The sequence below is a fragment of the Pinus tabuliformis genome, chromosome 3_2 (genome assembly GCF_031772625.1).
Source record: "Pinus tabuliformis cultivar Carrire ecotype Pingquan chromosome 3_2, CPIR1, whole genome shotgun sequence".
In the NCBI taxonomy this organism is placed as follows: domain Eukaryota; kingdom Viridiplantae; phylum Streptophyta; class Pinopsida; order Pinales; family Pinaceae; genus Pinus; species Pinus tabuliformis.
The window spans coordinates 1,174,114,058-1,174,121,847 of NC_142302.1; the positions used below are offsets into that span (position 1 = coordinate 1,174,114,058).

At 40.8% G+C, this 7,790-nt stretch overlaps 1 long non-coding RNA gene across 1 annotated transcript; it reads right to left on the reverse strand.

Annotated features, from left to right (window-relative positions):
• Positions 1-6,504: 6,504 nt before the first annotated feature.
• Positions 6,505-7,523, reverse strand: LOC149184905 (uncharacterized). The gene is made up of 2 exons (XR_016257806.1): positions 6,994-7,523; positions 6,505-6,902 (listed from the first exon to the last, which is right to left on the reverse strand). It is a non-coding gene; the product is annotated as an uncharacterized LOC149184905 (long non-coding RNA).
• Between the last annotated feature and the right edge of the window lie 267 nt (positions 7,524-7,790).

The window sequence follows — 7,790 nt, forward strand, 5'->3', positions numbered from 1 at the left end:
GGTTTTGGGTGTAAGGTTTGTTTTTTCCTGCCTTGTTGTCTATTGAACTTTCACGAAGTGGGTGTGGCTACATGTAAATTATGTACTATTGGTTAGATTAATAGAAGGTCCTACTCTTACTTGATAAAAACATATATATATATATATATATATATATATATATATATATATATATATATATATATATATATATATATATACATCTTATTGGTGGAGAGTGAATAATCTTAATATGTAAATGATGCAGGAGCATCTAGCTCGCCATGACCGAGTGAAGTCTTTGCCAGGTTCGAAGGTTGTTGACTATCTAGATTGCTTTTTTTTATATTTTAGTTTATGAGGTCATGAGTTAGGATTTTAGTTTATTTTATTTTTAAGTTGCTATGTTAAGTCATGGTTAAATGGACAATTAGGGTATTAATATCCAAACAATAATAAAACACTAGTTTAGAATTAATCTATCCATTCAGAAGAGAAAACACAAAACTGTCTAAATAAAATCCTGTAATGTCAACCGAACTGTGGTTATCAACCATATCATTGTCTGTTTAACTGAAATAGATGACAATTTTAATTAACTGTAATCAAAATGTAGAAGAGAATAAATGTAAGACAAAAGTAGGGTTCAACAATTCCAGAACAGAGAAATAAAGAAAGAGGAGACAAATCTTATTTGCAGAAACAGCCCATCTGATTCATTGCATATCTCTGTAATGTGATGTTATATTATTTTATCTATTGTGTAATTTAAAATAGTTCTAGCATACCAAAATCAACCACTGCAAGTTCCAATTCCAAACATTTCCAATGAACAGCAATTCAATAATGAATTCGTATAACACAGCAGAACGAGAACATGCAAATTGGAGAGCATAAGGAGAATAGCCAATCACAACGAGACCTCTAATAAAGTTACAGTGGAACAGAGTGACGAAGGTGAGGAAATTAAAACACAGATGAGTACCAACGTCCAGTAAGAACAAACCCTAGGCTAGGGTTTCATAACAGGATTCGATTCTTTTATCAAAATATAACAGTGAATTCAACCAGAAGTCGAAGCCAGAACAAATTACATTCCATTGACAGCATTTTGAACAAAACGAGGCTACCAGACAGTAAAAGACAAACCTTTCAAGGAACCAAACCAAACCCCTAACTGTAAACTGACGGGTCTTAGGCACCAGAGCCTACCGTACAAGGGATTTTTGCATTGGAAGGCTGAATTGTCGAAGAGTCCTTGCGCCCAAGTCAAACCACAGACCTACACAAGCAAAAAAGATTCCATTAGCCATTGTTACAGCGAAACCAAAAGTAAAAGGTTGAATAGAGGACAAGAGAAAGTCTTAGCGTACCTGAGCAATCCGGACCAAGGAATTGTAGAACAAAATCACTGATAAGTCGACAAAGCCTGTGATTGAAGGAGCATTTCTGGTCAGAGTCCACACCAGACAAAGGGAGGATTAAATTAGGGAGAAGAGTAATTACCTATGCGCAGTTGCCGAAGTTGTTTACCTTGTCACCTGCGTTCATAATCACCAACAACAGAACCAGTTTGTAAGTCGAACAGAGGCCAGAAGCAGTGAGAACAATAGCAAGGGGAAAACAGAGATGGGAGACCACATTCAAGAGATTAACAACTGAACGGAACCGAGGGACTTACATCTGAGAAAGAGCTCATGCACATACATCTCCAGAACCCAGACATGTTCTTGCCATAGAAGAAAACTACAGACAACCACACTGTCAAGCTTAGGAGACTAGCAGGCGTTTCCAACCATAACCAGAAAAGGAACAGAGATTGCCATGTACATTTGAGGAGGAACCATACAAACCCTCACCATATTGCACAGAAGCAGGGAAGAGTTGTGAATGACCAGACCACCGAAACATTTTGGCAAAGAGTGAATGGAGGGAACCAAGCCCGAGGCTTGTAGCTGGGCAATAAATGTTGCACTAAAAAAATTCCCATTACCAACGTAAAATATCAATTGCCACACTACATACAACCACCAGCGACAACAGACCGAATCTGCCACGTCATAAAATAAGAATCCAAGTGTAAAGCCAAGCTTAAGTGTAAAGTTCGGGCCCGTGTGGGCTGGGTCACATAACAGTGGTATCAGAGTAGCTTTTTATGTTAGTAGGAGAAATGGAGAGAGGAAGGCAAAGTCATGGCAGAGGTGCTCGAAGATTGGTAGTGGAAGGGTTGAGAGAGGAGATCAGAATTCTTGCTGCCCGTTTGGAGGCAGTATAGGCAGGTAGATGAAAAGATCCAAAAATAGGTGATGACAGTGAAGAGGAAGTTGAAGTAGTGGCAGATGGACCAGAAGGTGAAACCACAGAAGTGAGATTGCTGAGATCTGTTTTAGTAGCAAGAAATAAACCCAAGCCAGAACTCTCGACGTGTGACAGCAGCCTGTTTATCAAAGTTTTATTAGATTAGATTAGTGAGATGGATAAGTATTTCGAGTGCGAGGAAGTCAGCGAAGACCAAAAAGTTAAATTCGTTGCGACAAAATTTAAGGGACACGCAACCCTATGGTGGGATAGTCTTTAGAATGGGAGGAAAAGATTGAACAAGGCGCCGATTAAAACCTAGTCAAGAATGGTGGCCAAGTTCAAGGGCAGATTTCTGCTGAGGGACTATCAGATTGCATTGCACATGCAGGTGCAGAATCTGAGATAGAAAGGATTGACGGTAAGGGAGTACACGAAGGAGTTCTATCGACTGAATTTGCGAGAAGGATACACAGAGGATACAACAGAAAGAACATCTAGGTATGTTAATGGGCTAAGGTTAGATATCTTGGATGAAATCAGTATTTTATCTCCCAACAACACTGAGGAAGCGTATCAGAGTGTGATGAAGGCTGAGGAGAAAATTATCAAAAGGTAGAATGCCTGGAGAGGACGAGGAGCTAGCAGAGGGAAAGGCCATTCCTATGGCAGGGGCTGAACTACTAATAGCAATGAAGAGGCCAGCAGTTCTAAAGCTTCCGGATCAGTAGATAGAGGTGACAGCACAAGAGGTGGTAGGTCATCCCAGCGAGGCAGGGGAAATGGCCAAGGTAGAGGGGCTGGTTATCAGTGTTATAGGTGTCATAAATGGGGGCACCGCTCATTTGAATGTCCAAAAGCAGATCCAACTGGAGAGCAGGGTGCGTATGTGGCATAACTAGAGGAAGTAGCAGTACCTCCTCAAGAAGCAGAGAATGTTCCAGAGATAGGAAAAGCTTTGGTGCTGCACAAGGTGTTGTTAAAACCAGTCAAGGAGGTCACCGAACAGACGCAACAGAAGGCTTTGTTCAGGACAATTTGTAAGTCACGACGTAAGTGCTGTAAGCTAATTATTGACAATGGTAGTACTGACAATTCAGTGTCCACAGAGATGGTGGAAAAATTGGAGTTGAAACACTCGAAGCATCCTAACCCTTACAGAGTTTCATGGCTGCAAAAAGGCCATCAGTTACTGGTGGATGAACAGAGTGAGGTCGAGTTTCAGATAGGCAGATATAAGGACAAAGTTGTTTCTGACATCATGCCAATGGATATATGCCACATACTACTGGGTAGGCCTTGGCAATATGATAGAAAAGTGGTCCACAATGGATTGACGAACTGTTATAAGTTTCAGAAGGATGGAATCAAGCATACGCTTGTACCCATCAAACAAGAAGGGACAACAAAGACTAGTGAACCAAGAACATTGTTGGTCAGCGAAAAACAGTTTTTAAAGCAGGTTGAGGACAGTGAGATAGGTTATGCAGTTGTAAATAAAGCAAGGACAGTATTGTTGCATATAGAGATATTAGATTTACCTACGAAGATCCAACAAATTTTGGAGGAGTTTGCAGACATAGTTGTTGATGACTTACCAAACAAGTTACCCCCCAAGCAGAGCATAAGTCATCATATTGACTTCATACCCAGAGCCAGCTTGCCGAGAAAAGTAGCATACCGAATGAGTCCCAAGGACATTGAAGAAATTAGGAAGTAGGTGCAAGAGCTATTGGACAAGGGATTGATAAGGGAAAGCTTAAGCCCTTGTGCTGTTCTAACGGTCCTCGCTCCCAAGAAGGGAGGAGAATGGCGGATGTGCACCGACTCAAGGGCCATCAATAAGATCACCATCTAGTACAGGTTCCCACTGCCGCGGATGGATGATATGATGGATTGTTTAAGCGGAGCAGCGTATTTCTCGAAGATAGACTTGAAAAGCAAGTAACATCAGATTCTAATACGAGAGGGGGACGAATGGAAGACAACCTTTAAGATGAATTAGGGGTTGTACGAATGGCTAGTCATGCCATTTGGGCTGAGCAATGCGCCTAGTACGTTCATGAGGTTAATGAATGAGATGTTGAAGGAGTATATTGGGAAGTTCGTGATAGTATACTTGGATGACATCCTTATTTTCAGCAGGACAAGAGAAGAACACCTTCAACATGTGTGTAAGGTGCTAGAGAAATTACAATAGAAAAAACTGCTAATAAATTTGAAGAAATGTACATTCCTATAGAAGGAATTGATTTATTTGGGGTTTGTAATAGCAGAGAATGAACTAAAGATGGATCTGGAAAAGGTGGCAGCAATAGTAAATTCGCCATCTCCGAAAAATTTATTTGAGGCACGTAGCTGTCACGGATTAGCAAGTTTTTACAGGAAATTCATAAAGAATTTCAGCGAAATTTGTGCGCCAATGCTAGACACCATCAAAAAGGCCAGCTAACCTTTTCAATGGACAGAGGTAGCAAAGAGAAGTTTCCAGTTGTTGAAGAAAAAGATTACTGAGAGGTTGATCCTGAGATTACCCGATTTCAAGAAGTTATTTCAGGTTCGCTGTGATGCCAGTGGGACAACAATTATTAGAGCTGTACTTAGTCAGGAGGATAAGCCTGTAGCATTCTTCAGTGAGAAGCTGAATGAGAGTCGACAGAAATACTCATCATATGATAAGGAGTTTTATGCGGTCATACAGGAACTAAAGCACTGGAGGCATTATCTGCTAGGAAATGAATTTGTGTTGTTTTCGGATAATACTGCACTACAGTATGTAATGCAGAAGCATAAGCTAAACCACAAACACGCCAAATGGGTGGAGTATTTGCAGAGTTTCAACTTCGTATTGAAGCATATCAGTGGGCAAGCAAACAAGGTAGCGGATGCGCTAAGTAGGAAAGCTTTACTTCTGCAGGAAAGCATTGTGCAAGTTCTGGGTTTTGAGCACTTACAGGACCTATACCAGACAAACACAGATTTCAAAGAAGCCTATGAGGCATGCTAGAACCCTTTAGTGAGAGATTTGCATGAACAGGTGAAAATGAAATTACAGGACAGCAGCTTAAGGTACAAACAGCACGTAGATTTGAAGAGAAGGGAAGTATAGTTTGACATGGGGGACGAAGTCCTCGCACATTTACGCAAGGAACGCTTCCCTAAAGGTACGTACAACAAACTGAAGTATAAAAATATAGGATCTTGCAAAGTCCTTCAGAAGTTGTCAACGAATGCCTACGAGATACAGTTGCCACCTGAAATAGGCATTTCACCTATCTTTAATGCAGCAGACCTGTTCCCTTACATGGCTGACCCAGCGGAGAAGGAAGAAGATGGAACCAAGCAACCCACACAGAGTACCCAGGAAGACAGAGAAGCTTGGAAAAGTCAGATGCCTTAAATTCAACCTCCCAAGATTGAAAGCATTCTCGACACTCAGGTGGTTAAACGAACTCGACAGAAGGAATATATGTAGTACCTGGTCAAGTGGAAGAACCGTCCTATTGAGGACAGTTCATGGCTTGATGCCAGGCAAACTGAACAGACAGGAACTTCAGTCGAGAAGCTCATGGACCGGAGCCATGATTTCTTTTTGCCCCGGGAGCCTGATGCAGGAGCATCTAGCTCGCCATGACTGGGTGAAGTCTTTGTCAGGTTGGAAGGTTGTTGATTATCTCGATTGTTTTTTTTTAATTTAATTTATGAGGTCATGAGTTAGGATTTTAGTTTATTTTATTTTTAAGTTGCTATGTTAAGTTAGGGTTAAATGGGCAATTAGGGTATTAAGGTCTAAACAATAATAAAACAGTAGTTTAGAATTAATCTGTCCATTTAGAAGAGAAAAGATAAAACTCTCTAAATAAGATCCTGTAATGTCAACCGAACTGTGGTTATCAACGATATCATTGTCTGTTTAACTAAAATCCATGACAATTTTAATTAACTGTAATCAAAATGTATAAGAGCAGAAATGTAAGAAAAAGCAAGGTTCAACAATTCTAGAACAGAGAAATAAAGAAAGAGGAGACAGATCTTTTTTGCATAAACAATCCATCTGATTCATTGCCTATCTCTCTAATGTGATGTTATATTCTTTGATCTATTGTGTAATTTAAAATAGTTCCAGCATACCAAAATCAACCACTGTAGGTTCTATTTCCAGACATTTCCAACGAATAGCAATTCAATAATAAATTCGTATAACACAATGGGACGAGAACATGTAAACTGGAGAGCGTAAGGAGAATAGCCAATCACAACGAGACCTCTAATAAAGTTATAGTGGAACAGAGTGACGAAGGTGACGAAATTAAAACACAGACAAGTACCAACGTCCAGGAAGAACAAACCCTAGGGTAGGGTTTCATAACAAGATTTGGTTCTTTTATCAAAATATAACAGTAAATTCAACGAGAAGTCGAAGCCGAACCAAATTACACTCCATTGACAATGTTTCGAACAAAACGAGGCTACCAGACAGTAAAAGACAGACCTTTTAAGGAACCAAACCAAACCCCTAACTGTAAACTGACAGGTCTCAGGCACGAGAGCCTACTGGACAAGGGGTTGTTGCACTGGAAGGCCGAACTGTCGAAGAGTCCTTGCGCCCAGGTCAAACCACAGACCTGCACAAGCAAACAAGATTCTGTTAGCCATTGTTACAGCGAAACCAGAAGTAAAAGGTTGAATAGAGGACAAGAGAAAGTCTTAGCGTACCTGAGCAATCCGGACCGAGGAATTGTAGAACAAAATCGCTGATAAGTCGACAAAGCCTATGATTGAAGGAGCATTTCTGGTCAGAGTCCACAGCAGACGAAGGGAGGATTAAATCAGGGAGAAGAGTAATTACCTGTGCGCAGTTGCCGAAGTTGTTTACCCTATCACGTGTGTTCATAATCACCAACAACAGAACCAGTTTGTAAATCGAACAGAGGACAGAAGCAGTGAGAACAACAATAAGGGGAAAACAGAGATGGGAGATCACATTCAAGAGATTAACGACTAAATGGAACCGAGGGACTTACATCCAAGAAAGAGCTCGTGCACATACATCTCCAGAACCGAGACAAGTTCATGCCACAGAAGAAAACTACAGACAACCACACTGTCAAGCTCAGGAGACCAGCAGGCGTTTCCAACTATAACCGGAAAAGGAACAGAGACCGCCATGTACATTTGAGGAGGAACCATACAAACCCTCACCGCACTGCACAGAAGCAGGGAAGAGTCGCAAATGATCAAACCACCAAAACATTTTGGCAAAGAGTGAACGGAGGGAACCAAGCTCGAGGCTTGTAGCTGGGCAATAAATGTTGCATTAAAAACATTCCCATTACCAACGTAAAATATCAATTGCCACACTACATACAACCGGACAACAGACCGAATTAGCGACGTCATAAAATCAGAACCTAAGTCTAAAGCCAAGCTTAGGTGTAAAGTGCGGGCCCGTGTGGGCTGGGTCACATCAGTAAAATTGATTTGTTGATACAAAAGACAGGTAGCAATTTCAA